Raw genomic sequence first — 10224 nt, forward strand, 5'->3', positions numbered from 1 at the left:
CAATGTGCTCACACCTGGGAGATGCCCTCCAGCTGGCGCGAGTGTGGGAAGAGGTTCATGTTTTCCGACAACTTGCGGAAGCACCAGCGGGAGCACCAGCGCTTCCAGCAATCAGATCCTACCATCAATGTTGCCTTCGGTCACCTCCCAGGACTGAACCTCCTGCCAGTTCTGACAGTGGGAGAGTAGGTGGGCTGTTTTTGTTTTCTGCTGGACTGCAATTGCCTCGCCTACACCCCACAATCACAACTCCATGGTGGCTCAGGGTTAGCACTGCTGCCTCATGGCACCAGGAACCCAGGAATAATTCCACCCTAGGGGCTCTGTGTGCAATTTGTGGAGGGTAGGAAAATCGATCTGAGTGCGTTAGTCTTCGGAAGATCAGTGCAGATGTGTTCAGCTGAAGGACTTGTTTCCACTTTGTGGGAGTTCTATGAATCTATGAGCTTTGCCTTCAGTGGACACTGCTGCTCATTGAGCCCGGGACTGCACATTGCCAATGAAATGATCCAGAGAAACCTAAGACCGCAAGACCAACGGAGCAGATGTTCGTCCATTTGGCCTACTCTGCCATTCGTTAGTAACAAAAGTATTGGATGAGATTAGCTACACTGCAGACACAGGCCATTCGTCCCAACAAGTCCACACCAACCCCCCGAAGAGTAACCCATCCAGACCCATTTCCCTCTGACTAATGTACCTAACTCTCTTGGCAATTAAGCATGGCCAATCCACATGACCTGCACATCTTTGGATTTTAGAAGAAAACAGGACCACCCAGAGAAAACCCACGCAGACAATGGGAGAAAGTGCAAATTCGTCACAGACAGCCACCCAAGGCTGGAATCAAACCTGGGTCCCTGGCGCTGTGAGGCTGCAGTGGTAACTACTGAGCCACTACATATTGCAACCCGAAGTTGGCAAGTCGGAGTTTGGGAGAATACAGCAAGCCAGGCAGCACCAGGATGTCGAGTAGTCAGCGTTTTGGGTATTAACCCTTCTTCAGGACTGAAACGTTGACTTCTCCATGAGAAACGATTTACAGGAATGTGGCTGGGGGTTGGAGGGTTTGAGCTACAATGAGCATCGGAGCATCGGAGGCAGAGAAGTGACCTAATAGCGGTCATACAATCATGAGGGGCATGGACAGTATTGTTGACAATGTCCTTTCTTTGGGGTGGGTGAGTCCAGAACTAGAGGGCATAAGTTTAGGGTAAGAGGCGAAACATATTAAAGTGACAACTTCTTCATTCAGAGGGTGGTACATATATGAAATGTGCTGCCAGAGTATATGGATCAGGTGCTGTCAAATGGGAGTAGATTAATTTAGGATATCAGGTCAGCATGGACAAGTTGGAACGCAGGGTCTGTTTCCATGCTGTACGTGTCTCTGACTACTGGTCCTGATGTAAGTTTAAAATAGTGTCCAAGTGACTGTGAATAGTTCAATCTTGTTGAGCTCACCTCCTGAAAATTTTCAGATGAATCCATCTGAGAGATACTGTTTAAAGATTCTGAGTTGGACAAAGTATCCCATCAAGTTCAACACAAACCCAGAGTTGAAGAAGTCAGAAGTCAGAACACCAAGGGGACCAAAACTGATCACAATATTCCAGGTGCAGCCTCATCAACGTCCTGTATAACTACAACATAACTTGCAACATCTATACTCAATTCCCTAATTGATGAAGGCCAGTGTGCTGAAACTTTTCTTCACTGCCTTGTGTACCGATGTAATCAGAGATATAGGACCTACTTTAAACTGATCCACGATCCAGCTGCTGGGACCACAGAAGTAGAGTAGTGCTGCATGAGTGTGCTGGGTAGATAACCCAGAGGTCGATGGGTAAAAACCATGTCATGCTATTGTTCAATGTCTCTGTCAGCTGCTTTCATATACAAAGGTTCTCTGTTCTGCATCTTGCCTTTGCATCTGCTTCCCAAAGCTTCTTCAGTGGAGGCGTGGCCGCTGGAGCCCAGGAGTTCAACAACCCCCCGGCGCTGGAGGAAGGTCCAAGCTCCAAGAAGCGGGGGGTCCGGCTGGAAGCTGGATTTGCTCAAGGCTTGTATTTTTAACTCATTAAAATGGTACCTACTGTATGGGGCTATGGTTTACATTAAATCCGGAGGATCATATCAGAGTGTTTATATTTAGCAGTGGCAGTTCGTAAAATGCACACTCTGGAGGAGCACTTTCGATGATACTGCATTTCTTGCCCTCTGCCCTTCCCCCATTTCTTATCTCCCATCTTGATTTTATATTTTTTTGGTCAAATTTAATTTCATATTAATCAGACTTTCGATTCACTGTGTGCTATTAATTTGTTTGTTCGAATATTGTAAGTCAAAATTAATGCTGTAATTTAATTTCTGATGTCAGAGTTTGACATTGAATGTGCAGGTGTGAATACCAGGAAGTTGTGAAAATAAATCAAGATCTTGTCGTTTTTAACAAAAAGAGCAGTTCACTGATATTCATGGCATCGTCTCATTTGGGAGTGATGATTCAAATCTGACCAACAAACCGTTTCATGCAGTCATCCAATTGAATAAAAATTTTCTTTAATTTAATTAAAGAAAATAATTCTGGCAGGCTAAGACTTATGCAATCTATTTATAAGATTATATCCATTGCTCGCAATATGGTCTCATCAAAATTGGGGAAACTGGACGCCAACTCACCGAATATTTCAGGGAACAACTCTGGGACTCTAAATCTAACCGACACACCCCCAGGACATGCAAGTCCTGGGCCTCCTCCACTGCCAAACACTTGCTTACCCGACACTTGTAGGAAAAAACACCTCAACTTCTGCTTTTGGACCCTCCAACCACATGGTATCAATGCAGATTTCATCAGTTCCTTTATTTCCTCTCCCCCACCTTGTCCCAGATCCAACCTTCCAATTCGACACCAACCTCTTGACCTGTCATACCTGTCCACCTTGCTTCTCACCTATTTGCTCCACCCTCATCTCTGACCTATCACCATCAATCCCTACCTCCATCTAACTATTGCACTCCCAGCTGCCTTCCCTCCAGCCCCACTTCCTTCCCATTTATCTCTCAGCCCCCTTGGGCCACCCTTTATTCCTGATGAAGAGCTTATGCTCTAAACCAAGACTGTGATGAAGCAACATCCTCAACAAATAGGAAATAGCTCCCAAGTCAGATTTCATCCCCTCTTCTGTTTCCCAGTTCTTTCAGAAATAAGGAATGTCTTTTCCTTCCACTAGAAAGTGGTCTTCCCCTTTGCGCTGTCTGAAGTGTTATCCCTCACCACTCCTTCAGCCACCTTTTAAGAATCCTTTCAACCTGTTTTCCTGACAATTGTGGAGGTGACCAAAAGCAAACATTTCACTCCTCCTCAATGCCCCATTTCTCCTCCTAAGGGCCATTTTGTCATGTTGTCTCTGTTACAAGCAGCCGAGTGCACTTGGTTTCTGAATTGAAATTTGGCCATTGAAGTGAACAGGATTAATATTTATCGATGGCTAGCTGTGTTTGCACTAACTGTAATTATCGACCAATACGATGTCTTTTGTTCCACCAAAACTGGAAACAATGATCTGTGTTTATATTGCAGTCGGATGTAGAAAATCATCCCAGCGATCTTCACGTTATTATAGTTTACTGAGGCCATAACAGCATTGCGGGGAGCTGAGCATTTCCGCAAACAATGGGCACACCACCTCCCCGACACAGTGTTCACAAATCAAACTGACAGCAAAGCTTCACGTGTGATCGAAAGTTTCCGTAAAGAATATTTGACACAACCGATATACGGAAAGAACGTCCTCCTTTGTTGATTTGAAATGTAAGAAGTTGATTGTAGTGAGCCTGACATGATTTGAACACGCAACCTTCTGATCTGGAGTCAGACGCGCTACCGTTGCGCCACAAGCTCACGGACAGCTGATAACTGTTATTCATGCTTAAGGGAAGTGATCGCACTACAATGATTTTCCGTTCATGTCTGTTCTGTTTCTCCCCTTCTCTTCCAAGGGTTGGGCTTGTCTTTCGATTTGCAGAAGTTGAGATGCTCTGGATGCTGTGATCCAGGGCAAACACAGGCTGGAGGACCTTCGGCTCAGAAAGATGCAGCTGGAAGCCGGACTGCAGACACGTTGGGGGGAAAAGGGGAAAGTTAACTGGACACTTTATTCTGGGAGATGGTCATTCTTCTACAGACAAAGCCTTCTGACTGGGTCAGTGGACAGGGTCAGGAGGGTGTCAGCACAGGTCAGACAGATAAAGGGGATCTGAGAGAGGTCTGCACGAGTGAGGAGCGAACTGGCTGCGTGGTGGGATTAAGAACAATGTTGGGGAGGGGGCAGTGGTGGTCAGGGAGAGAATAGTGGCAGGGATTGTCACCATTCTCTGCAGTTGGTAGCAGAAGACCAGATTGCATCAGGATTTGGGAACCGGTGTGCTCAGGGCTGGAGAAATGGGAAAGGGAAGTTGCAGCAGGCGTGGTCGAACAATGTCAGGAGGAGAGAGCCTCTGCTGAAGGCTCATGACAAATCAGAACCTACAAAGACAAAGCAGAACTTCAAAGCTATGGGTGGTATGGTGGCTCAGTGGTTAGCACCACTGCCTCACAGTGCCCGGGACTTGGGTTCAATTCCACTCTCATGCAGCTCTCTGCGTGAACTTTGGCATGTTCTCACCTTTCTGTCTGCGTTGGTGAACTCTGCGTGCTCCAGTTTTCTCCGACAGTCTAACCATCTGAAGTTTAGGGTGGATTGGCCATGCTGAAGTGTCCAGGGATCTGCAACCTAGGGTGGGTTAACTATGGGGAAAGTGGGTGGTTGGAAGGTCAGTCTGAACTTTATGGGCCGAATGGCCCGTAGGGATTATATGAATCTACCGTCTTAGCCATGTGTCTATTGAGAAACGATTGCCCCCAAGTCTGCTGTTAATGGAGTGGGTTCCAGTTCATGGAACACTGACACCATTCCTGGATAAGGTGGGATTTGTGCTGTCACTTCCCCAACGCACTGTCCCCATGCATTCTCTCTCTCCTCACAGTCCGCACTCACCAAATCTCTCTGCCCAGCCATTCTCTCTCTCTCCCTCTCATTTTCTGCCCCCCATTCTTTGTCCCCAAGTCTTTCTCATCCCCTCCACTCTCTGTCCCCTGTCCATTTTCTCTCTCTCTCTCTCCCTACCCTTTGCTCCCCTATCCATTCTCTCTGTCTCTCTTCTCCCCCAGCCTCTGCGCCCCTGTCCATTCCGCCCCCCGCTCCCCCCCGCCAGCCCACCATCCTTTATCGTACCTCGAGCCCGCTTTGATTGCTGTATCAAGCCCTTCTCGGGAAAGAGAGAGAATGGATGGTGATGAATCAACCTGGAAGACAGGGGTGCACAAGAAATGGCTGATTTTAAAATTGAGAACAGCTGAAATGATATATTCAGAAACATTGGTAATGTCTAAAAGCATAAAGCTGCAGACATGTTGCTGAAACTTGCATTGAATTAGGCGGGTAAAGTCATACAGCACAGAAACAGACTCTGCAGTCCAGCTCACTGATGCTGACTGGATGTCCTCGATTAATCTCGTGACCCATTTGCCAGGATTTGACCCATATCTCTCTCAACCCTTCCAATACATATACCCAACCAGATGCCTTTTAAATGTTATAATGGTACCAGCTTCCATCACTTCCTCTGGTAGCCCATTCCACACACGCACCGCCCTCTGTATGAAGAAAATACAAATCTATGCCTTCCTCACTCCCTAGTTTTATCTGTACTGGGACCTTCGGGAATCTCTGGACTTGGACAGCAAGGTTCCTTTGTTCCTCAGCACTCTGTAGGGACCTACTATTTTTTGATTACTTTCCTCCATTATTACATTTCCCAGAATGCCTGGAGATTAAATTCCATCTCTCTGCCCCATTTACCAGCTGATTGGTATCAAACTGTGGCCGGAGACCATCCTCCTCACTATCAATACCACCACCTTTCCAGAGTTTACTCCTAAACAGAGGGGGGCAGCACTGTCTCCAGCTAAGCAGAGGGAATTGTGTGTGCGTGTTGTGGGGGCTTGGAAACTTTGCAAGCTCCCTTTCCTTCATTTTTTAATCCCACCAAATCCATGTGGTTTGAGTTTTTAAAACAGAAAACAGCACAGGGTTGAATTTTAACTTCCCACTGGCTGAAACTTTGTCCTGCCCGCTAACATCTGAGAGTAAAACACTTTACTTCCCCTCCCCTCCCTCCATGTGTAACACAGGGTTGAGGGATTGGCACTTGTTGTTATTTTGTGATGTATTCCAAATGAAGTTTTATCTATGCGCAGGCGCAAGTGAACAGTCTGTTTTTGTGCTTCCTGTGAGATCAGGCTAGCAGCTTTTAAATCCTTATGTTAAGCAGCAGAAGCAAACAGTAGATCAGCAATTATATTTTGAGAGTGATAATTCTAGCCCTGGTAATTCCGTTGGGTCAACAGAGAGAGAGAGGGAGAGGATGTCACATCTAAAGTGCATACAGAAGAGTTGTTACACTTGTTCAGTCAGTTGAGTTGGTTCTTCCCTCAGATGTGACTGGATGTTGCTTTTCATGGATCATAATTAAACTACAACGGAACACATTAAATTCAAGGGATTCAATTGAAAGGGCAATTTGAGTGAATAAATGGAAAACTGCTTTAAGATTGGCTCCTGGTCTTTTACTTCACCAATTAGAAGTTGTTGGTTTGACAGCTCTCCTAATCATAGAATGGCTACAGTGTGGGAGCAGGCCATTTGGCCCATCGAGTCAACACTGACCCTCCAAACAGCATCCCATCCAGACTCACAAAAATGTGCAGAGAAGGGGATGATGGGAGTGAGTGGGATGCTTTCACCACCACCATCTCCCTCCAAGACCCAAACATCCCCACAGCACCACCTGTCCATTCCTCCACCACCACAGTGCCTTTGGCCTTAACCCCTGCCAACCACAGTGCAACTGTCCTTTCTCCCCGCCACCCACAGCATCCCCTTATATTCTACTCGCGAACCACAGTGGCCCCTGTCCATTCTCCCCGCCACCCACTGCATCCCCTATCCATTCTCCCCCACCAACCACGGCACGACCTGCCCATTCTCCCCTGTAGCTCCCACGGGACCCCCATCCATTCTCCCCCGCCATTCATGGCTCCGCCCTCTCCATTCCCCCGTGCCACCCACGGCACCCTTGTCCATTCCCTCGCCTCCCCCGGCACACCTTCCATTCTCTCTCTCTTTCTTTCTCTCACCCCCATCCTCTGCATCCCTGTCCAGTCCCTCTTCCCATCTTCTGACTCCCCATGCATTTTCTCTCTCCCCCACATTCTCTGCTCTCCATCCCTCTGTTCCTCCATCTATTCTCTGTCTCAGCCCACGTTGCCGCGTTTCCCGTCCTACGTTAGCAGTGGCAGGGCCGTCAGCTCTGGCTATTGCAGCCCCCGACTCCTCGCAGAAGTCCGCTCAGTGACGCTGCCGAACCGATTGCTGGTCCCGTTTCCGCCTCTGCTTTTCCTCGGGCAAAGCTGCTGCATGCCTCGTGATACTCAGCGGGCGACATGGTGGAGGAGATCCTGCCTCGGTCGCTGCGGTGCGTGCCGACATGCATCGCCTCTTGGGCGCCCTGTTTTCTTCCCAATAGACCTATGTTCAAAGTTTGGTAGAAGATTTGTAGCTCGGGTGCTCGTTGTTGTGGTTCTGTTCGCCGAGCTGGGAATTTGTCTTGCAAACGTTTCGTCCCCTGTCTAGGTGACATTCTCAGTGCTTGGGAGCCTCCTGGGAAGCGCTTCTCTGATGTTTCCTCCGGTATTTATAGTGGCCTGTCTCTGCCGCTTCCGGTTGTCAGTTCGAGCTGTCCACTGCAGTGTCCGGTATATTGGGTCCAGGTCGATGTGTTTGTTGATAGAGTCTGTGAATGAGTACCATGCCTCTAGGAATTCCATGGCTGTTCTCTGTTGGCTTGCCCTATAATGGTCGTGTTGTCCCAGTCGAATTCATGTTGCTTGTCGTCTGTGTGTGTGGCTACTAAGGATAGCTGGTCGTGTCGTTTCGTGGCTAGTTGGTGTTAGTGTATACAGATCGTTAACTGTCTTCCTGTTTGTCCTATGTAGTGTTTTCTGCAGTCCTTGCATGGGACTTTGTGCACTACATGAGTTTTGCTCATGTTGGGTATCGGGTCCTTTGTTCTGGTGAGTTGTTGTCTGAGCGTGGCTGTTGGTTTGTGTGCTGTTATGAGTCCTCGGGGTCGCAGTAGTCTGGCTGTCAGTTCAGAAATGCTCCTGATGTATGGTACCACATGGGGATATGACTACAGTGTTTTTAAGGTTGTTGGTCTCCGACCGGTGCCTGCGTAGTCACCTTTGTGATTCGTTAAAATGTATTTTGTCGATCACAAAGTAAGGTCGAACCTCCACGTGGTTCCCCCTGGTAACGGCCTGTATGAGGAAGCTCTTGCCGGGAAGGCGATTTTAAATTGTTTTGTGGTTGTTTTAGTCTGGTCTTATCAGTGTTTTTACCATCGATTTTATCTTTGGTCTTAACTTGATTTCACCAGTGCTATACGCCACTGGCTGATTTTATTGTTTTCTCCATCGTTTGAGCATTACTCAGACCAGGCCGGCTAATACGACCTCCAGAAAAGATAAGAGACGGTTGGTGACCATTCAGTCTGGTTGAAACCAAATTTGGCAGAGGCGATTATGGCCAATTCCAAAATTTCCAGTTGAGTGGGAGACCGGGAAAATAACCGCCCCCCACGGTTGCTTTTGGCGGCTCCATGCGCTAAATGTATGAGCCAAAAACGGACTGGGCAATCCGTCTTGACTCAGACTCAGACGGAAGAGACCATAAGAATTATTCCGGCAAGGCTGTCCTCGGGCAGGCACGAGGGAGCTGTTAACATTGTCCAGAATAATCAGGACAGAATTCGAAGGGAAGGGCATGTAGAGGAGGCCCCTCGACAGCCAAGTCCTTTTAACAGCCGGATGATTTTAAATTCAAATTTTATAGGGCCATTTGTTTTTAGTCGATGTGGAGATTTAGAGAGCAATGAGGAGAGGTACAAAGGAAGAATTATTCACCCGGTAATTAAAGAAACAGATAAACTAGAGTTAATAACTAAATACCCTAAAAAAGATTTTAAATGTAATTATTGTAATAATATCTACAATACCACAGGGGTGTTTAGGAAACACTTGAAAATATGCAAGGGAATTAAATCAGTGAGGATTAGGTGCAGTAAATGCGATTGGGAAGGGAACTATCAGGCGGTAGCGTGCCAATATCCAAAATGTAAGATGAGTGATAATGTTAGTAGTAGTAGTAATCGTACCAGTAATAGTAATGAAGGAGGTGGATTAGAAAAATCATACCAGTGTGAAGGATGCCCGTTAAAATTTAAATCAGCCAGAGGGTTGGGGCAACACGAAAGACATGCTCAACCCATCTTGAGAAATGAGAGAAGGAAAGAAGGGAAGACGAAGAGTAAGGATAAGATAGATAAGAGAGAGGGAAACAAGAGGGGAGTATGGTCTAAGGAAGAGGTGGAAAAGTTGCAACAACTAGAAGTAGAATTTAGTGGCTGTAAGAATATTAATAAAAGTATTGCAGAGAGAATCGGTTCCAAAACCGCTAAACAAATTTCGGATAAAAGGAGATTATTGAATAAGAAGAATAAAACTAGCGATAATAATACGGGTATAGAATTAGAAATGATCTTTAATAGTAATGACAATAATGAAATGCAAGATAGCGATCTGGGGTCAGATAGGTTGTTGGAGGAAGAAAGATTGAATGAACAGAGGGACCAGGAGAACGCTAATATTATGGATTGTCAAGATTATAATGGTAGGTCGATATTAGAATTGATAAAAATAATTGAAGATGACCTGGGTAAGAATAAAGGTGTTAATAAGGATCAGGAGAATATTATGGGTGTAAGAATGAATAAAGTAAGAAAGAAAAAGGACGATGGGACAGGTAAGAAGGTAACTCATATTAAAAGAGTAAGTTTTAAGCTAAGGGATAGTGGGCAAAGAAAGAAGAAGGAAAACAAAGCTAAGAAAAGATATAGTAAAAAGAAGGGAGAATTTAAAGAAATGCAAGTTCTATATAAAACTAAGAGGCAGTATTTAGCAAGAACCCTAATGGGGGGGCCCAGTTAAGAGTGAATGCCCCCTGAGCAAGGTAGAGTTAGAGGAATATTTTAAGGAAAGACTAACAAATTTGAATGAAA

The 10224-nt window shown here is 46.2% G+C and overlaps 1 non-coding gene across 1 annotated transcript; it reads right to left on the bottom strand.

Moving 5' to 3' along the window:
* Positions 1-3835: 3835 nt before the first annotated feature.
* Positions 3836-3907, bottom strand: trnaw-cca (transfer RNA tryptophan (anticodon CCA)). Its single transcript has one exon. It is a non-coding gene; the product is annotated as a tRNA-Trp (tRNA).
* Between the last annotated feature and the right edge of the window lie 6317 nt (positions 3908-10224).

This window comes from Chiloscyllium punctatum, chromosome 36 (assembly GCF_047496795.1).
Source record: "Chiloscyllium punctatum isolate Juve2018m chromosome 36, sChiPun1.3, whole genome shotgun sequence".
Taxonomy (NCBI): domain Eukaryota; kingdom Metazoa; phylum Chordata; class Chondrichthyes; order Orectolobiformes; family Hemiscylliidae; genus Chiloscyllium; species Chiloscyllium punctatum.